This window comes from Ipomoea nil, unplaced genomic scaffold, assembly GCF_001879475.1.
Source record: "Ipomoea nil cultivar Tokyo-kokei standard unplaced genomic scaffold, Asagao_1.1 scaffold0632, whole genome shotgun sequence".
Lineage (NCBI taxonomy): Eukaryota > Viridiplantae > Streptophyta > Magnoliopsida > Solanales > Convolvulaceae > Ipomoea > Ipomoea nil.
The window spans coordinates 121,575-144,851 of NW_017617060.1; the positions used below are offsets into that span (position 1 = coordinate 121,575).

General features: G+C 36.5%; 1 pseudogene; it reads left to right on the plus strand.

Moving 5' to 3' along the window:
- The first annotated feature begins 3,113 nt into the window (after window positions 1–3,113).
- On the plus strand, window positions 3,114–22,539 carry LOC109174326 (annotated as a pseudogene).
- The last annotated feature ends 738 nt before the right edge of the window (window positions 22,540–23,277 follow it).

A 23,277-nucleotide genomic window follows, 5' to 3' on the forward strand; every position in this document is an offset into this window, starting at 1 on the left:
GAAGGAACCGGGGTGGAAAATGCACCACCCGAACCATAGCAAGAACATATTTTTTGAAAAAAATTTCCACTACGTGAACTTGCTCCGCAAGAGCCTCCTCCGGCTTGACATCGGCGATCGGAGAAAGCCCAGGGGCGCTAATGGCAGAATTCAAGATTGCGATGGGGCGATGGCGCTCCAGAACTTGACCTCAAGAAATTTCTCTTCTGATGAAATTATTGTTGTTGACAACGAGTGTAGCGAATAAGCCGAAACTACCGCCGCTTTGCCCGATCAGTTGCGAAAGTTTCGGATCGCAGGAAGGAGACGCGAAGTGGAGCGCTTTGATCTCATTATCAGCAATTATGTAACTTCATACGACATCCACGTCTTGGGCAGATGAAGCAGTATTATTATTCTTATTAATGCCGTGATCGTCGGAGGAGGAACCGCCTTCGTGTTTGTCCAACTGAACTGCTTTCTGAAGGCGACCCAATGAAGATGGTTGGTCGCTATAAAATAGTTTCTGATTTCAATTAATATCATATATCATATGGACAAAGATGAAGGGTGGTATTGCAGAAACGTTATGCTTGACGAGCATGTAGCTATGACATAAACTGGAATTATGATAAGAGTTTTTGAACTGATCAGCAACAGAGAAATCTTTGGGGAGAAACCATGAAATAGTCTAGGGGAAGTGTTCACAGAGCGGATGGGGAATGTGGTTTCCAGGATCAAGGAGGAGGACATTGTTGGATTGCATCGCCGACGGAGAGCTTCGTAGCTTCGTAACTAAGAGATCAGATAGGATGCAGCCTGGCGCATCAGTTTCTTGTGACATTGTTGCCCGAAGCCTGTTTAGACAGGAATTTTGGTCAAATCCAAAAGGGAGGAGTCCGGCGAGAAGCTTATCTCCGGGGGGCGGGGGGGGGGGGAGGGGGGGGGGTTAATTTGTTCGGAGAATATGATCATATTCCGTAATAAATGAAGGAATGACTTTGTGAACAACACCTATCTTGTGCCTAATTATGTGCAGTCTCGCCAGTATATATTCTCTGCAGGATTATGTGCACAAACTCTTGCTGGTAATTATTCATGCAAATGATCACTGCCACATTCATAACGGTTGGTGTCAGTTCTTTTTTGGAAAATGAATTATGATCAAAAATAGAAAAGGCGCCATGAGATGTTCCTATAAACATTGACTTTGTTCGGCGCATTTTCTAGACAAATAATCGCAGGAGAGCTAGAGAGGAAGAAAGTTGTGGAAACTGGCAAAAGTTATATATTACAAGCTATAGTTTGGAGAATGCAGGATACATTTTTGCAATATGCTTACAGGTATAATAGTATCTCATGTTAATTAGTGGGCCACTAACCCACGTGAGGGGCTCATGGCACTCAAAGTTTATAAAATTATTTGTATCTCGCCTAGCGCTTGGCAAAATAATGGGTTCATAGTCGAGGCTGTGCGCGCCAGCCCCGATTTTGGCATTTTCTAACAGTGATGCAGGGTTCGTCCTTGCTCACTACTGGATGGAAGAGTCTATTATTGGCCTATTCCAGGAATGTTGGTCCGACCAACAATTTGTTTTATTATAATAAAATAATTGTTCGATTGCAAAATTAGCTCAGGTTCGGCAAATTTTACCCTTCTGAGAGGGGCCGGGACCAAGGACTCTGGACCAACGGTCCCCGAATTGAATTCCAATTCGTTTGATTTTGAAAAAAAAAAAGCTTGCTCGCTCAATACCCTAAGGGGGCACGAGGTCCAACCTCGCGTACCAATCCCGACGGAAGAGCTAGGTGGCTTAGTCCGGCAGGACTCGGCCCAAGCGACTTGCGCACCCTAAGGGGGCACGAGGTCCGACCTCGCGTACCAACCCCGACGGGAAAGTCCGATGGCCTAGTCCGACAGGACTTGGCTCATGCGGGTAGCGCACCCTAAGGGGGCACGAGGTCCGACCTCGCGTACCAACCCCGACGGAAGAGCTCGGTGGCTAAGTCCGGCAGGACTCGGCCCAAGCGGCTTGCGCACCCTAAGGGGCCATGAGGTTCGACCTCGCGTACCAACCCCGACGGGAGAATCCGATGGCTTAGTCCGGTAGGACTTGGCTCATGCCGGTAGCGCACCCTAAGGGGGCACGAGGTCCAACCTCGCGTACCAACCCCGACGGAAGAGCTCGGTGGCTTAGTCCGGCAGGACTAGGCCTAAGCGGCTAACGTACCCTAAGGGGGCACGAGGTCCGACCTCGCGTACCAACCCCAACGGAAGAGTTTTTGGACCAAGAGTACCCTTGGCCAAATAACTACATACTACGTAAAAAAAAAAAGAAAAAAAAACAAAGCAAAATAACGCGAGCAAAAATCTAATAAACAACCCTGCGTCGTCTAGACAGTCCGCTCTCGAACGGAGAGGACTCGGATCACGGATTAAAGTGCAAAGCTAAAAGCTTAAAAGGTGTTGGAATAAGCGAAATATTCTTTCAAGTTGACGCTGAAGCATTCATCCAAGCATGGAGCCTCGAAGCGGCTTCGATTGGGCCAAATGTTTACTCTCTCTCGTTGTCGACTTCTCGCAACTTAGAGAGTGGGGGACTGATGATGGATATATTGGGAATGGTCCAATAATAATAGAGACGTGGGTCCGGGAATGTATAACCCGAGCAGCCCAACCAAGAAGAGTCTCAAGCCCGGAGCTTACCTCCGGGCCTAAAATGATGGGCCTAGACTTAGTCTCGGGGCCCACCACATGGGCTTGGATTTAGTCCCGTGGCCCTCCACGAATTTAGTAGTAATTGGTGGGAATTTCCTTTGCATAAATTGTAACGTTTATCCGTTACTATTATTATAACATTAGGATAAGTTATGATAATATTCAGTATTTGATATGTGGTGCAACACTAATAACCTAATAGCTAGACTACCATTACGATTAGGAGTCTGGTTAGGGTTTAGGAGACCTAAAGACAATCAACCACAATGATGGCCAGTGGTTATATAAGGTCACTAGTCCTCTCACTGCTCACATTACATACCTCATACACCATCTAGAGAGAGCTGAGTAAAGTGAGAGACAAAATACTCGTTATCTCTGTAGCAGTCCGGATCGTTCAACCGTGTAAAGAGCTATGGCTGGAGGTTAGTCGATCCTATTATCACATATTATATGATGCATGTGATACTTTAGTCTAACAGTTGGTATCAATCGCCATAAATAATCTCTGCCTACGAATTGTTGCTGGAAATTAAGTTTTTCCACATTAAGAAATAAAAAAAAAAAAATCAATTTTTGGATTTTGTCACTGTTTCGCCATTTTTACGGATGAGGTTCACCGGTCTTGAGTACGTCGCCGGCGGCTCATCGTTAACGGAGGAGAACACCGGAACTTCACATAAAAACAATCCGGTCATTCTTCCTTCAGTACCGTCGACGATGGAGATTCATTTTTCCGGTGATGGAGCGACGGCGACGCACAGGGTTCAGTCGGACGGCGAACGGCGTTGGCGTTGGTTGGCGGTCAGGCGACGGCTGCGCTGGGTTTCCCAGCGACGGTGCTACTGTCTGCTCTCCTTCCGGCGTCCTTTGGTTGCTGTTGTCGCCGGTTTCCTGCTGCTGCGGTGCGCTGCTGTTGGCTGCGTGACAAAGAAGATAATGAATGAAGGTGTCTAAGCTAAATGGGCCAGACTTGGGCTCATCAATAAAAAAAAAAATTTATAAAATCTGGGCCTGTTATGGGTTTGGGCCAAACCTGAATTGATATTGGACTACATCAATTCATTCAGTTTAATATTATCATCATATCTGGACTTCTTCTAATTAAATTTTCCAATTGAAATTTTTTTTTATTAAGCCTATTATTAAATTATTATTCAACTTTGAATAATTATTCAGTTTTAATTTTTCAGTTGAATTTTAATTTAATAATGTTTTCAGTTTAAATTGTATTAAGTGTTGCAATTTAATTGTGGAGTATTTGTGAGTAATGTGCATAATCTAAGCATGCTATTTATGTCTTTATTGCAATAATTATTTGACTGTTATACTTATGCCTGTAGAAAAGCATGCTCATTAAGAAAAATTTAGAGCCTTTTAGGTCTGAATTATATGTTATGCATGATTTAGTGCCTTTTAGGTGAATTAGTGACTTTCAGGTTAGATTATGCATATTATTACTTACTCTTCAGTTATTACTCCACTCATGTTTTATAAAGTTCTAAAGCACATAAAGTACATAAACAATTCGTAGTTTACCCTATTCAAAGCTTTATCCATAGGTGAAACTACTCTTTAGATCTTTCAAACGATTTTACTTCAAAAATAAGAACACATGAATTAGGGAAGTTTCTTGGGGAGGAATACTAGCTCTATGGCCCTGGCTTAAAAGCCTTGTTGCTACTAGTCCCCTTGCGACGCTACTCTGTCTAAGGAGTTGGTTTTTAACCGAGCTTCGTCTCGACCAACTTTCCTGGGAGTATACCTAAGGATTGTCTTTCATATTTTGGTTTAATCTGTTTGTTTATTAGGTTTTCTTGCTAATGTGATTATGTTCTTTGGTTAATTAAAGAGTAGCCACAACATCTTTAATTTTTCCAAAATTACATATTAAGTTTTACTCACATAAAGTTAATGCAAGAATATTGTAATTCACTCTGCGTGATCTGGCAAAATTTAGGCCACATGCAATTTTGTTATATTTGTAGGGTTAATTAGGATGAAATACCATACTATGATCATAATTTGCCCACAGGGATTATGTATCGGCATATAGTTTTAGTAGTTTTGTCATTAAGGGTGGAAAAATTAAAATCGCACCCATTCCGTTTCCACCATTCAGTTTTGGTAAATTCATTATGCATAAAAATTTAGCCTACAGGCAATTTTTATGGCATCCGAATTTATCTTTTGCATAATTTTACATTGGTAATATTATGTACTTCAGTATCTCTCTCTAATTTTTGTGTCTCGAAAATTCTAACCAAGCATTAATTATTATTCTTTACAGCAACTCATCCTGTCACCCAAACTCAAATTAATGTTCCAATCCTTAATGAAGATAACCACAAGGAGTGGAAAGATGCTATTTTCCTGCAATTAAGATTATTAGAGTTGGATTACGCTGTTCTCAATGAGGAACCCCCTGAGGTTACTGAATAAAGCACTGGCGAGGCTAAGCAGCTTCGCGCACGATGGGAGAAATCCAATCGATTATGTGTGGTCTTCATTAAGTCACGAATTTCCAGAAAAATTCGTTTTTGCTTTGAGGACATTAGGAAAGCTAAGCCCTTGCTCAAAGCTATCGATGATAACTTCATTGAATCGAAGAAAGTTTTGGCAATGACTCTAATCATGAAGTTGAGAAATTTGTGTCTTTCCACTGTCAAGGGAACGCGTGAACACATTATGCAACTCAGGGATATTGCGGCTCAATTAAAGAAGTTGGAAATCATTGTACCAGATGATTATTTGGTGCTTTTTGCACTTGATACCCTTCCTCAAGAGTACAATCCTTTTAAGATTTCCTACATCACACAAAAAGAGGACTGGTCTGTCAATGAATTGATAACCAAGTGTGCAATGGAGGAACAAAGGCTTGTGGTTAAGCTTGGGTATGTTCCATCTTCTTTTGTTTGTTTCAAATCTAATATGTCAAATGTTAATACTAATTCTTGGTGGGTTGACTCTGGTTCAACAATCCACATTGCAAACTCTTTGCAGGATTTGACAAAATTGAGACAGCCAACGGGAACTGAGTGTAGCATCTTCTCTGGAAACAAGATTGCATCACCAGTCGAAGCTGTCGAAGTTTGCAATTTAGTTTTGGACAATGGTTTTGTAATGACGTTAGAAAAGACATTTTATGTTCCTAGTTTTCTAGGAATTTAGTTTCAGTATCTAGACTTGTACCCTTCGGATATTCTTTTGAATTTAATACCAATAATATCAAGTTATTTCATTATTATACTTGTGTTGGTACTGGTACATTGTCTAATGGTCTTTTCCGTCTTAAATTAAAGAATGATTCAGTTTACAATTCTTTACATGTTCAAAACGGCACCAAACGGTGCAGTATTAACGACAATTCCTCAATGTTGTGGCATCGGAGATTAGGTCATATCTCCCTTGAGCGTATTAAAAGGTTGGTAAAGGATGGAGTACTTTCTACTCTAGACTATACTGACTTTGAGACTTGCGTTGACTGCATTAAGGGTAAGCAGACAAACAAGTCAAAGAAAGGTGCCAATAGAAGTACAACGTTGTTGTAAATTATTCATACTGACATATGTTGTCCTGATATGACAATACCTGGTCAGAAATATTTCATCACCTTTATTGATGACTTATCAAGTTTTTCCTATGTGTATTTACTTCATCATAAACATGAAGCATTGGATGCCTTTAAATCATTTAAAGCTGAAGTTGAAAACCAATGTAACAGGAAAATACACATAGTTAGGTCTGATAGGGGTGGTGAATATTATGGTAGATACACTGAGAATGGACAAGCACCTGGTCTATTTGCTAAGTTTCTTCAAGAGTATGGGATTGTTGCCCAATACACCATGCCTGGTTCTCCGGACCAAAATGGTGTAGATGAAAGAAGAAATCGGACCCTTCTGGATATGGTGCGGAGTATGCTTAGCAACTCTAAGCTTCCTAAGTCGTTGTGGGATGAAGCACTTAAGACGGCAACGTATATATTAAACCGTGTTCCAACCAAGGCTGTCCCTGAGACACCGTTTGAGTTATTCAAAGGTTGGAAACCGAGTTTGCAACATATGCGTGTTTGGGGATGTCCGTCTGAGGTGAGGATATATAACCCACACGAGAAGAAACTTGACCCAAGGACGATTAGTGCTTTCTTTATTGGATATGCACAATCTTCTAAGGGTTATAGATTCTATTGTCCATCTCATACTACTAGGATAGTGGAATCAAGGAATGCTAAATTTCTTGAAGATGACTCGATTAGTGGGAGTGATCGGTTTAAGGACTTAGTTCCTTCCTTCGATCATACTGACTCTCGACCTTTTACGTCATCTGGTGGGGTTGCAGTTATCCGCAGTGCTCCTTTAGTTCTGCCTGCAGATATACTACCTACCGTTGAGATTCCACAAACTGTTGAGGATCAACCTTTGGAAGAACCAGTTCAGGACTTACAGCAACCGCCTGAACTAGATTTCGAACCAATGGTTGAACCAACTCAGGATATACAGCAAGATTCTGAGCCGATGCAGACTGAACCGATTCAAGAACTGCTACCAGTTCCTGAAGAGGTAGTTGCCCCACAACATGTACAAGGTGATGAGGGTCCAACCTTAAGACGGTCTACTCGGATAAGGCAATCAGCAGTTCCTAGTTATTATGTTTCGTATCTACAAGAATCTGACATAGGGGCTGAAAATGATCCTGAAACATTCTCTCGAGCCACAAATTGTGCACAGTCTAACTTATGGTTGGAAGCCATGAAAGATGAAATGAATTCCATGAAGGACAATGGAGTTTGGGATCTTGTTGAGTTGCCTAATGGGGCCAAGGTCGTTGGTTGTAGTTGGGTCTTTAAGGCTAAAAGAAACTCATTAGGCAATATTAAGAGATACAAGGCCCGGCTTGTTGCCAAGGGATTTACTCAAAAAGAAGGAATCGATTACAAGGAGACTTTTTCTCCTGTATCAAAGAAAGATTCACTTCGGGTCATTCTGGCATTAGTTGCACATTTCAATCTTGAGTTGCAACAAATGGATGTGAAAACCGCTTTCCTAAATGGTGATCTAGAAGAGGAGGTTTTTATGAAACAACCTGAAGGTTTCTCTTCTAGGGGTGGTGAGCATTTAGTATGTAAGCTTAAGAAATCCATATACGGTTTAAAACAAGCCTCCCGTCAATGGTACATCAAATTCGATGGGGTAATTTCTTCATTTGGTTTTGTTGAAAATCCCTCAGATAACTGTATATACCAGAAGGTGAGTGGGAGTAAAATTTGCTTCCTTGTTTTATATGTGGATGACATCTTACTTGCTACCAATGATAAGGGGATGCTTCGTGATGTGAAACAATTTCTTTCTAAGAACTTTGATATGAAGGATATGGGTGATGCCTCTTATGTTATTGGCATTAAAATTCATAGAGATAGGTCTCGGGGTATACTGGGTTTATATCTCAAGAAACCTATATAAACAAAGTTTTAGAGAGATTTCATATGCAAAATTGTTCACCGAACGCTGCTCCCATAGCTAAGGGGGATAAATTCAGTTTGGACCAATGTCCGGGAAATGACTTGGAGAAAGAATCCATGGAGAACATCCCTTGTTGGATGTCTTGGATATATTCAAGTCTGTACAAGGCCGAACATTGCTCTTGCGGTTGGAATGCTAGGGCGTTACCAACACAATCCGGGGTTAGACCATTGGAGAGCTGTAAAAAGGGTTCTAAGGTATCTAAGATGAACCAAATGTTACAAGCTTGGGTTTAGGCAGACGGACAATTTAGATCTTGTCGGTTATTCAGACGCGGACTTTGCTGGCTGTGTTGATTCTCAAAAATCAACTTTAGGGTGCGTCTTTATTATGGCCAGCGGGGCTATCTCATGGAGAAGTGTTAAATAGTCCTTAATAACTACTTCTACCATGGAAGCTGAGTTCGTTTCCAGTTTCGAGGCAACTTCATAGGGTGTTTGGCTAAAGAATTTTATCTCTGGGCTTAGAATTATGGATTCTATATCTAAGCCATTGAAAGTCTACTGTGACAACTCAGCTGCAGTCTTCCTAGCTAAGACCACAAAAGTGGGAGTCGAATTAAGTACATTGACATCAAGTTCTTAGCAATTAGGAATCGTGTAAAAAATAAAGTTGTATTTATTGAACACATTCATACTGAGTTGGTGTTAGCAGATCCCTTGACTAAATGCAAGCCTTCAGTTAAATTCAAGGATCTGGTTCAGAAAATGGGACTTTCATACTTTGTGATTTGTATATACATTCAGTTTCAATAAAATTCTTTGGCATTCAGACATTTTCTCAATTAAGTGTGTACACCTTCATTTGATTCATATTGATGGGAAAATGTACTTCAGGGACTTGGAATAAACATAGGGTTTATTTTGTTGGGGTTTGTTTCCTAATTAAGTGCTCATTGGCAGTTTGCATTTGATCATAATGGATACTACTTGTGCTAATGAGAACATATCATTATGGTTGGTGATTTTCTGTTATTGAGTGGTAGTGCTTGCACCAAGTGGGAGAATGTAACGTTTATCCGTTACTATTATTATAACATTAGGATAAGTTATGATAATATTCAGTATTTGATATGTGGTGCAACACTAATAACCTAATAGCTAAACTACCATTATGATTAGGAGTCTGGTTAGGGTTTAGGAGACCTAAAGACAATCAACCACAATGACCAGTGGTTATATAAGGTCACTAGTCCTCTCACTGCTCACATTACATACCTCATACACCATCTAGAGAGAGCTGAGTAAAGTGAGAGACAAAATACTCGTTATCTCTGCAGCAGTCCGGATCGTTCAACCGTGTAAAGAGCTATGGCTGGAGGTTAGTCGATCCTATTATCACATATTATATGATGCATGTGATACTTTAGTCTAACATAAATAGCCTAGTAATTGTCCTATTAAGGGACACCTTCTACCTTTGGTCCTAAACTACTACTTGTGATAGCATTACACCTCTGTAATAACACTTTATACACAATTGATACAATATTAGTCCAGTGACTATATTCGTTCCAATATTCGTACGCCTGTTATCGTTAAATTATATACTTGTTACGTTTATTCGGGTTAATTAATCCGGACCCCGCTTTAATTAATTCCATCAAATGCTAAATTTAATATTGTAAAAAATTGAATTAAAAATAACTTCAGTCAAGCATCGTTAACCGAACCAGACACATAAAATGGGACGGGGGAGTATATATATATATATATATATATATATATATATATATATATATATATATATATATATATATATATATATATATATATATATATATATATATATATATATATATATAGGCTTCGAATCTGGTGCACCCCCTTTGATAAATGAGGTCATGAGAACTCATGCTATTCATTGATTAATTTTCCATCAATGGTTCAGATAATTAGAGATTATTAAAAGAAGAAAGGATATATATTGACCAAAAGGATTAAACTGTAATTGTACTTATTGAACTATTTATGGCATTAATTGTAATGGAATCTTAAGCATTAAATTAGGGATATAATGTATGGTAATTGAGGAGATGGATCTTTTCATCAACAGCATACACGTAGTAAACTTTAAACGCGTGAATGATACTAATAGTGCAGAAGGACGAGAGTCAGAAAACGCAGCACAGAGAGAACTAAGAAACGCACTTCAATAATGGCTGGACCAAGCACAGGTATTTGCATTCGTTCATAGTGGCGTGTGCGTAATATATGTATTTGCATTTCTTACTGGTTTTGTTGACTTGATGAACGACCGACGAAATACCGGTATCTTTGAACCTCTCGAAGCAGCATTTACGTGTAATCGTGGATGCATACCAACGTCTGTAACCCTTCCGGCTTTAGTACGTCATGTATATATAATGGGAGCTTAGGGGCTGGGTTCGTGGAGTAACAATAGGCAGTGCAGTATAGATGATTAGATACTATGTCGGTGCGTAGTCGTGTGTTGGTCTGTGCATATTACCAATAGGAACGTTACTAATGTTTTGGTTGATGGGAATAGCTGACTATCAATTAGGTCTATTTCAGAACCTCAGGAAACAGCTGACGCGTGGTAGCGTGGATGCATATAAGCATGTGCTACCCGTCCGGGTTTATGACATCAAGTATATATGATGGGAGCTTAGTGGTCGGGTGCGTGTAGTAGTAATCATCTGTGCATTATACTGATGTTATGCGGTGGAGCAGTGGTTTTTTTTTTTTTTTTTTTTTTTTTTTTTTTTTTTTTTTGCGTAGCAGTGTATTAACATTTGCAAGTTAGGGTGTGGTTTAGTTGATAATTGGCGCTATTAGTTATATTTTTCGGTCTTCTTCACATAGGCTTTGTGCGTTTTTCTTGTTGGGTCGAAGCGCCTACATTTACTTATAACCCTCACGTGAACAAACTATTTTTTTTCTTCTTTTTTTAGGCGGGTGCACCACTGCTTTCGTGTTGATGCGTTTTTTGGGGGTTGCCTTGTTTGGTGTGGTTGTTTGTGCGTAGCAGTGTCTTACCGTGTGCAAGATAGGGTGTGGTTTAGTTGCTAATTGACAATATTATTTATATTTTCCTGTCTTTCTCATTTAGTTTATTTGCGTTTCTGTTGTTAGGTTGATGCATGTGTGTTGTTTGGTTGGTGCGTGAACCAAGCGATTCATGAGCAAGAAGGTTTAATTAAAATTAGATGACCTAAAAATTAATTGGGAACTGGATCCGTGTGTAAATTAATTTAGTTCTAGATACAGACATTTGCTTTGTATCACTTACCCCCTGAATAACATTATTGCACAAACTGATTAAAATAACGAAGGGGAAAATAAAAAGCAACCACTCCGTAAAAAAGAAAAACGGGACACTTCTAAATCACGGGAATGTTGACATTGTAAACCGTAAACCAAACAAACGTCTAGGAGCAAAAAACAATCACACTAAAAAACAGTTTACATGGGAAAATAACTGTGCTTCATGTTGAATTTTTTAAAAACCAACTACAGTTAATTCATTCTAAACATACATAAAACCAACATTATGCATCTAAATACCATATTTACCTCGCTTTGAATGGATAAAAAAATTGTACCTGGGAAGAGATGAGAGAAATTGAGAAGAGAGAAGATTAAATCAATGGAGTTTAGATTTGATTTCTTCGAGTACTCTTCACTCGCCAGTTATGAAAAACGCTCGGATCACCGGTGTTGCTGAAGAAGGAGACGGACGGATGGGGTTGAGGCGGCAGTAACGAGGAGGCTTAGAGAATGGAATGGTAACCGAGATCAAGGGGAGAGAAACAAAAAGAAAATCTTAACTTATTATAACTCAATACACACGCAAGTACAGCGGCGAAAAAATAGTACTGTCATATTAAAGACAAATAGAAATTACAAAATCACCCATACCTATCTACACACCTATTGCACGTGGGTTTAAATACCACAAGATCTGAATGGTTAAAAAATCCAAATCAACAATCAGGAAGTGTGCTCATGGGCTCGGCTAACTAGGGGGCCACACCGGCGACCACGGTAGATGGCTGGAGTGACTCTTCGCTGTTCTCCCTTCGGATGAGTCATCACTATGGCGTCAGTTCTTCTGGTGAAGACGAAAGGCCGAATCGAACGACGCATGAATCACCGGATTCAGTTCGCTGGTGCCTTTTTTGGTTGTCGTCGACACGCCGCCGGCATTGTTGACAACGTTGGACAGCTTTGGCATTTGTTGATTAAATCTAACATGTTTAATCTACGATATTTGTACTAGCCGCACGTAGGAACTCTTTTCATTGTTTAACATTTGATTTGTAAACTAGATTTGGATTTAAAACTGATTGATGGAGTAGATCAATGCGTGTTGGAGAAGAAGAGAAGCAATCATGAATTTTGGAGTTTCTGTGATGCTATTTTGGCAATTTAAATTTGTTCAAGTTGATGAATCACAATAGGGACCGATGAGTGATCAAATTAGTGAATTTTTTTTTATAGTATGGAGAGGCTTGGGCTTTGAACATTTTCTATTATCTTTTCCAAATTAGCCTTGTTTAATTCCAGCTTCATAGCAGCTTTCTTGACTATCTTAAGGTAGTGTATTGCAAATAATGGAGGAATGATGAATAGTTTTACATTATACTGAAGGAGAATTCTCACTTTTTGAACATATTTTACTATGACTCAATCTCTTAGTGAAAATGAGGCAGAATAGAGTTGTTCATTATTTACATGCAGAAACATGTGTTATATTATAATATAATATATGTGTTGTAGTAGTTTGTCTTGTGCAGACTACTGGTATTGAACCTTTCATCATGTGTTTTTTTTTTTTTTGTTTTTATGTTATATTTATTTATTTTTGGGTGTGGTCGTGCTTTGGGATAAATGTGCGATGTGGGATTTCGGTTTGGGTACTGTTTTTTTTTTATTCTTAAACTTTTGTAATAGTTTAATTACATGCTTGTCAAATTAATTGAAATGTCTTTAATTTTGTTTTTAATTAATTTAAATTTTATTAAAAATTTAAAAATTTATTATTGATAGCGATATGAAACTTAAGATTATATTAGCATTCTTTTAGCATTTTTGATATTCTGCAAATGATTTTGCAAAACTTCCTGTTTGAATTTTGTATGTGCGTAAGTTCGAGATGGTGTGTGCATTTTGTGAACTTTGATGGGTGGATAGATGTGGTATGGCGTGTGCATTTATTTTAAAATGTTTGTTGGTGGTGTTCTAAACTTGAATTAATGAATAAATATAATATTTTAGCAGCATTGGCACACGCCAAATAACAATTTCATATGATTTTATTTAGAAAATAATAATAATAATAATAATAATAATAATAATAATAATAATAATAATAATAATAATAATAATAATAACAACAACGACTAGTTTTTGACCGCGGCTCAGTAACTTGCACAAGCCCAACAACATCCATGCACACATGATTAATAATAACAATTTCATATGATTTTATTTATAAAATAATAATAATAACAACGACTAGTTTTTGCACGTGGCTTAGTAACTTGCACAAGCCCAGCAACACCCATGCACTCATCACCGTAAAGAAATAATTTTGGTTCAAGAAAACAACCCAACGCCACTTAATTTTTTAATCTTTTCTTTAAAAAAAAACATCGTGAATGCACACACACACATGTAATTACAATTTCCGTAAAATTTAAAACAAGAAACGGTTGAGTTGACCATGCACACATCACCATAAGTAAACAATTTTGGAACATAAAAACAACCCAACGCCACCTAATTTTATAATTTTTTTAATAAAAAAAATCATGAATTCACACCCATGTAATTAGAGTTTTCGTAAAAATTTTAAACAGAAAACGGTTGCATTGACCACAATTTTGTAATATGCACACGCCTTTCCACAAGTACGCACACACTTTCTTCAAACTAACACGCCCATTGCTTTTGTATTTTTAAAATAAATTTTAACATAACGTAAAACGTTGATCATTCGTGCTCACTCTGAATACCAATTATTTTAATACAAAACCCAAAATAAAATAATAATAAAAAAAAAAAACATTATTATAACACCGTCATTCCTAGACCGCATTACAATAACTCGCACACGCTATTACACATATACGCACACCTTTGCACATGCCAAAGCACAAAATCGCACAGACCACCGTAAGTTACAACTCCGGTGAACCAAAAAAAATAAACAACACATAGTACTCTTACAATCTTCTTCTTAAAAAACAAACTAACAACATGAATTTACACACATACATAATAAATATTTGCGTAAAAAAAACAAAAAAAATAACCCCCATCCACAGAATTTGCACACACCTGCTCACATACACGCACACACTAGCTCACATACACGCACACACCAACGTAAAATAATTATTTTACGCACACCTTTGCACATGCCAAAACACAAAATCGCACAGACCACCGTAAGTTACAACTCCGGTGAACCAAAAAAATAAACAACACATAGTACTCTTACAATCTTCTTAAAAAACAAACTAACAACATGAATTTACACACCCCTGGGGATCAATCTACACATAGCCAACACCAGCATTCATAAAAAAATGCCACAAAGCAGTGGTTTAAGCCTTGTCAGGTTATAATGAGTGTTATAAATATGATTATTGTGGACATTATTATTATTATAGTAGCAGTTGTAATTGATATGGTTATTACCTTTTATATGTATTCATTATTACCTTGTATATGATGATACCTTTGTATAAGAATTCGGTATGATGAATGAGAAGTCTGAACATTCCCTCTCCCCTCCTTGTCTATTTTAATATTCTTACAACAGCCTTCAAATTTCACCAAAAAGGTCCAAAGACGGGGAAAACAACAATTTGGAAAAAAATTCACCGGAAAAATACAACACAGGCACATAGATGGAGTCGCGGAACTGACGAAGAGAGCTGGAAGGTCGTCGACGCATGAAGACAACGGTGGCGTGGAGGAAGGAGACCATATTTTCCAGTTAAGGTCGCAACGAGGAGAGGAATCCAACGATGTAGGAGGTGAGACTAGGAAATCACTGGAGAAGAGGAGATCTGGCCAGAAAAACGAAAGCTAGTCCGTCGGCGGTAGTGGCACGTGATAGAGCGTGCGACTGCGGATGGTGATGGATTTTTAGGCGAAGGCTCGCGACGAGGTTCCAAGGAGTCCTGTGGTGAAAGATTTGGAGAACAACCACCAAACACGTTGGAACAAGAGAAAACAATCGCGGGTTTTTGTTTACGCCAAAAAATAGGTGCTGCCGAAAATATTGGAAGAAAAATAGCCTAGGAAAGTAGGCTTTGATACCATGTTGAAATTGAGGGATTGGAAGGACTGGCGGGTGGAGAATAACAACCACGCGCCTAGTGGCGGACCCAGGAATTTTTTTCAGCGGGAGCAAAATATTAAAGCAAAATTGATAATTAGAAAAAAAATGAAACAATTCAAAAGTATAGCCATAAATAATGTTGGATATAAGAAAATTATAAAACACATCAAAACATTATAAAAATATTCATAACAAAATATGAACATAATCAATTTGATAAAATAATTTGAATAAAAGATCCATTATAAATTACACATTTCATCTCATTATTAATATATAAATGAAGATTATATTATTGTGTTGAAGCAATATGCACTATTAATAATAGTGAAAATGTGAAATAATGAACATAATCAATTTGATAAAATAATTCGAATAAAAGATCCATTATAAATTACACATCTCATCTCATTATTATTAATATATAAATGAAGATTATATTATTGTGTTGAAGCAGAAAGAAATGTTCTTGAAAGTAGATAGAAGGGATCAACCCATGGCCTGCGTCCAACCCAACCATGCGCTTAACCATCTATGCTAAACCACATTTTTTTTAACATTTCTCTATTTTCTAATACTTATACTAAAACTTGTACTATATATACACATATACATACAAGGGTTATATAAGGGGTGGGGGTGGGGTGAGTGGGGGCAGCTGACCCCACTGCCCCCACTGTAGGTCCACCCCTGCACCCGCCAGTTAGGTGGAAGCAAAATATGTGAGAAACCAAAGAACAAGATAATAGAAAAAGTATATTATATTATGAAGGAATAAGGGTCAAATAAGCCCCAAGATTATGTAGTCTAATGGTACTTGAGTTGGACTTCTATTTGGAAGATTGTGAGTTCGAGTCTTGGTGGAGGCGTTATTGGTTTTTTGTGTTTTAGTAAAAAAAAAAAGGGGCGGGGTCAAATAAGCTATTAAACTACACACCAAAATGCAATTTGTAGGTTTTTAGGTTAGACACTAAAACTAATATATGAGAGATTGATTGTAAATGTCACTAAACTAAATGTTTGCAACTTTGTAATAACGCTAGTCTAAATACTTAAGTCTAAAAGCGATAGTCTAAATAAATACTACTTTTGATTTAAATTTCTCTAATTCTTCTTAATTATCTTTTGGGTAGCATTATCATTATCTTCATCTTCAGTTCATGTTATCTTTTCTATTTTTTTGATTTTTTTTTTTGGTAGTGTGTCATGTGCAATTGGTCTGGGTTACTGGTGGTAGCATAGACAATTGTTATACTGTGGAACCGTGTCTACCTTGCAAGGTGGACACGGTTCCATAGCATAATTTGCCTAGCATAGAGGAATACATCGTGCAATGAGATTATAGTGTAGAAAGCTTTAGATTTGCATTGTTGTATACGTGACTGTGATCTTAGTTGTACTATGAACTCTTTATCTTACAAACACATATTGATATTTGGTAGTGGTAGTTTTCCCCCTACATGTTTCATGTGTTGTGAGATGTGTATCGTAGTGTTATCATGTGAAAGTATTGAACAAAATATTAATATTTATTATATTTGTATAAAATACTTGGTATATATATATATATATATATATATATATATATATATATATATATATATATATATATATATATATATATATAACATACTTTGTATTTAATTACAAGATAATGTAAAAAGAAGACAATGGACAATGTAATGAATATAATAAATGAATCAATTTGAAGGTAATGAATCTTTGAATTGTAGAAAATAAAGATAATATAACTAATGAAATTATATCTCTTATTAAATTTTTTATAATGAATAATTTTTTAAAATAAATGCATTATAGACATCTAATTCTAAATTAATTAAATGCATATGTACTCCGTATTATTTTTTGTTATAGCTACTAATAAATTTAATTTAATAAGAATAAAAGTGGCGTACATACTTTTCATCAACAATAATGAAATCATTGATTTTTTTAAAATTTCCATTCATGTTGAGACAAATTGTTTTGAGAGTTTGTCAATTTGACAATTGCTACAATTGCTGTCAATTGATAATAAATAATTCAAAATATATGGTCACAATAGATATTGTTATAATGATATAGTAAAAATTAAATTAACTTACAAATTTATTTAGAAGTTTTCATGTATTGATAATAATCTGATGGGTAAACTATTCAATTGAGGCCATGTCAACATTGTCAATTCTTTGAAAAATGGTCGCACTATTTTAGGGTCCATGTGTAATTGTATTTATGATCAACAGCTTTGTAGTTAAGTCGCGCAGTCTAACAATTTTGTCCAATAAAAAATAATAGTATAATATTTGTAAAGTAATGTACAATTACAAAATAATGTACAATTGTACCATTATAAAAATACATACAGAAATATTAATAGCATAATGACCTAAATCATTCCAATAATTCAAAAGCATAATTGAAATATTAAGTTTTGTTCTAAATAATCAAAAGAAGATTAATTAAACGAAGAAAAAAAAAAAAAAAACCTAACCTAAACTTGTTCTTTTTTTTAAATGCAAGAAAATCAAATGATTTTTAAAGTTCATGATTTATAATCTTTGATGCTCAGCTCAGGGGCGGACCCAGAAAAATGGTTGAGTGGGGGTGAAGTTTAAATAATAAAAAATGTCTATAAGTTTATAGCAAAATGTTAAGCATCAAGACCTTCTGCGAAACATTAAAACAATATGAAATAACAATTTATTTGATAAAATATGAAACACAATTTATTTGATAAAATAATTCTAATAGAAAACACATTATAAATTACACATGCATCTCATTATTAATATAAAAGTATATATATGTGTGTGAGAGAAAATCCCACATCTCACATAGCCATAAAAACTACGTTCTTTGAGAGCCTTACCATTATTCAAATAGCTATAAAATCTGTGTTTAAACCAAAAAGATTACATAGGATTCAAACTCGTGCCCTTCCTTTGACAAACACACATGGTTTACCATCTAAGTTGACTCATTTTTTGTTAACTTTTGCTATTTTATTTTACTTATACTAAAATTGTGTAATATATATATATATATATATATATATATATATATATATATATATATATATATATATATTCAAGGATTATATATGGGGTGGGGGTGGGGAATGTATGTTAAATTATATATATATATATATATATATATATATATATATAATTTAACATACATTCCCCACCCCCACCCCATATATAATCCTTGAATATATATATATATATATATATATATATATATATATATATATATATATATATATATATATAGGGTAGAGTTCCAGTGAGAACATGTGTTTAAGTGAGAACATGAGAACACATCTTGTGCATCCATCTAATATATTTTAATGGTATAGGTTAGATTAAGTGTGTGCAAACGCGCATTAAATGTGTGCAAACACACTTAATCGCGTTTGCACACATTTAATGCGCGTTCGCACACACTTAATCTAATATAGACCATTAAAAAATATTAGATGAATGCACACGATTTGTTCTCACGTTCTCACCTAAGCAGGTGTTCTCATATGATCTTAAATCTATATATATATATATATATATATATATATATATATATATATATATATATATATATATATATATATATATATATATATATATGTTAAACATATTTGTAGTATATGCCAACTCTAATTGAGGTGTGGTTTGAACATAAGTCCCTTTTTATAGAAATTAATGAATAAGTTAAGAATAATAAATAGTTAACAGAATATTTCTTTATTAAAGTTTATACTAACACTACTGAAAATTATGGAATTTCTGACCACCTAAAAGTGGTCTTAAATCAAGTTGATACCAAAAAGTGGTCGGAAATAGCAACAAAGATTTTTCCGGATATCAAAAGTGACCGGAAGAAGACTTTCGACTTGATTTAAGATCACTTTCAGGTGGTCGAAAATTTCATAATTTCCAGTAGTGTAATGAAATTTATGGCTATTTGTGGAAAGAAAATAATATAATAAAGGATAAATAAAGAAAATCATTAAATAATACTAAAATTAAAATAATATGAATCAATAATTTTAAGAAACAATTACACCATCATTTTTTTGTTAAGTTAATGACTTAACATTGTTGGGCTTTTATTAAATTTGTAGATTGTAGATGTAGATTTGTAGATAAAAGATTACAATACATTAGCTCTTTATGTGTTCTCTATGCCTCTATAGACCTATATATATATATATATATATATATATATATATACTAAACTAATCCTAATTGAAATGGGAAACTAAGTCCATCTTAGTAGGAGTTTCCTAATATTCAATAAAGATTTCCTAATATTCAACAAAAACAATTGTTATACAAGTCCACAATCGTCTTCTCATCACCCTGCTAAGTGCTAAATCCTATTCTTATTCAAATTCATATCCCTATTCCGGTTTTGCTCTGTTATTTCCTCTGTTTGTATTTTCAAATATATAGCTGCTTCTGAGTTGTGAGATGAGTCAATTTTCAAAGCTCTCATCAATTCTTTGATTTGCATGTCGTTGGTGGAGATTAGTTAGGAGGGTTATCTTAAAGTTGGGAAGGAAATCTTCTTCCGTCTTCCAAGCCCTCCCTAGCAAGCCAAGCCCTAAGCCCAGACCAAAAACGATGCAATCTATGGCATTTTTGCTGATAGTAGCGACTCGGACTACGAGGAGAGAAGGGCCAAAAAGCAGCGGAAGAAAGACTTTTCAGTTTCTAAGAAGCCACACCTTACCAAGCCTCTTAACTTTGTCTCCACTGTAATGCCCAACCAGGAAATTCATATTGATAGTGATCTTAAGGATGATCATGATGATGATAAGCCTACTGGAGCATCATCTTCTGGCCTTGGATCATTTGAGAAGCACACTAAGGGGATTGGGATGAAGCTTCTTGAAAAGATGGGTTATAAGGGAGGTGGCCTTGGCAAGAATGAACAAGGTACCACAGCTCCTATTGAACCAAAGTTGCGGCCTAAGAACATGGGAATGGGTTTCAATGAATACAAAGAGACTAAGGTGCCACCCTCTGAAGCAAAGTCTGCCCCTATTCTTCCTGCTCAGCCATTGGAAAGCCACAAAAGAGACAAGCCCGGGCCGAAACAAGCTTCAAACAAGAAGCTTTACATAACAGTAGAAGAATTGCAAGAGCAGGGTCTTAATGTCGTTCAAAAGGTGTTTGATATGAGGGGTCCACAAGTTCGGGTACTAACAAACCTGGAGAACTTAAATGCTGAAGAAAAAGCAAGGGAAAATGATATTCCTATGCCTGAACTTCAGCACAATGCCAGATTGGTTGATATACAAAAAATTGATCGAGATTTGCGAAATGAGAAGGAGACAGTGGTTGCGTTGCAGAAAGAGAAGGAGAAACTTCAAGCAGCTTGAAAATATGGAAGCTATTATGAATGAATTGGACTGCATAGATGAAGAGAGTAAAGAAGGTACATTGACTCTTGATTCACTTGTAAACTCGTTTCTGAACTTGCAACAACGTTATGCTGATGATTATAAACTCTATAACTTGTCATCTATAGCATGTTGGCACTCTCTGCCTCTGTTTATTAGAGTATTTCAGGGATGGGACCCACTTCAAAATCCAACACATGGATTAGAAATTGTTTCCTCATGGAAGCATCTTATTCTCTTTTGAGTTTTCTGATAGTGATATGACCAACTCTTATTCTCAGCTGTTTATGGAAGTAGTTTTTCCTGCTGTAAGAATATCTATGACTAACACTTGGCAGGCTAGGAATCCAGAACCCATGCTTCGATTTTTGGCTTCTTGGGAGAAGCTGTTGCCTCCTGTAGTCCTTCACACCATTCTGGATAACATTGTTTTGCCAAAATTATCAGCTGCTGTGGATTCGTGGGATCCCCATCGAGAGACAATTCCAATCCATTCTTGGATTCATCCTTGGCTGCCCTTGTTGGGACAGAAGCTGGAAACATGCTATCAAACTATACGTTGCAGATTGCAAAGTGTACTTCGTGCTTGGCACCCAAGTGATATGTCTGCATACTACATATTGTCACCTTGGAAGACTGTGTTCGATCCAAGCAGTTGGGAAAAACTGATGGTAAGATTTATTGTCCCAAAGTTGCTGGCTGTCATGCATGAATTCCAAGTAAACCCAGCAAATCAAAACCTCGATCAGTTTTACTGGGTTCAGACATGGGCTACTGCTATTCCCATTCATCACATGCTTCCACTTATGGACATATTCTTCAACAAGTGGCAAGAAGTTTTATACCATTGGTTGTGTTCAAGTTTCCACTTTGAAGAAGTTACTAAATGGTTTTTAGGTTGGATGGATCTTTTGCCACCTGAACTTCTTGCAAATGATCATATCAAGTATAGGCTTTTTGTTGGTCTGGATATGGTGAAACAGGCTGCTAAAGGCATGGAGGTTGTCCAGCCAGGTTTAAGAGAGAATATAAGTTATCTCAGAGTGCTTGAAAAGAGGCAATTTGAGACCAAGAAAAAGGCAGCAGCACAAGCTCAAGAACATGCTTCTGTGAACCTGAGTGGTGGGCTCGAAGGAGATGGTGAAGATAGTGAATCAAAGCTCAGTTTGAAGAAGAAAATAGAAGCTCATGCCCAGCAGAATGGTTTGCTATTAATGCCAAAGCCAGGCAGGATACATGATGGTCATCAAATATATAGCTTTGGTAGAATAAGCATAATTATAGACTCTTTGAATGAGAAGGTATTTGCACTAACTGAGGATAAATGGTCTTTGGCATCTCCTGATCTGCTTTTGGAGTTACACAATCGATCAGCGCTCAGCTTGAAAAAAATAATAGAAGCTCATGCGCAACAAAATGATTTGGTATTCAAGCTAAAGCCAGGCATGATACATGATGATCATCAAATATATGGCTTTGGTAGCATAAGCATAATTATAGACTCTCTGAATGATAAGGTATTTGCACACACCGAGGATAAATGGTCTTTGGCGTCTCTTGAGCAGCTTTTGGAGTTACACAATAGATATAGTTAGTCTGAAGAGACAACGATAAAGCAAGAACGTTTTGACTGTTATTTAAGAACTAGCCTAGCCAGGTCGAGTAGAAAGATATTCATTGTGTACCTACCATTGTTCATCCCTTCTTCATTGTACTGGTCACTGGATAATGTTCCAAACAAGGATAGTGGATGAATTGGAGATAGATAGTGCTTATTCTGCTGTAATTATATACAATAATATATTTATGTTCATTCCCTTTTGCTTATAATTCATAACTCTCCTACCCCAGGTTAGTAATTCTCTGATGTAAGCATTGCTTGTAATCTTTGTTTTACCAGTTCTGTTGATACAGTTTCTTTAAATCTTATGGCCATCAAGCCTTGGAATAAAAAAAAATCTGATTTTTATGGCTTCTTTGATTTTCTTCTTCTTATTCTCTTCCTCCTTTTATGATTTCTATGCATTTGACTTGTTTCTAGACTTTGCAATTTCATTTTTGTCCTAGATTTGTGTGGGGTGAGGTTAAGTATCCTACAATATAATGTCACCTCTGAAGGAGACTGTAGATGGAGTTCACTCCCAAGTTGTGAAGATTGAAGATGATCTTAAGGTATTAGTTTGTAATGAGGATGCTTTATCGTCTTATCCGTAAACCTTTTCTTTTTGATAAAATTTTCTTATATTAAAAACTAACTAGCAGGCACCAATACTGATAATATCATCACAGTTTCCAATTGATGCACCATAACATTCCTATTTAGCGCGTTTTTC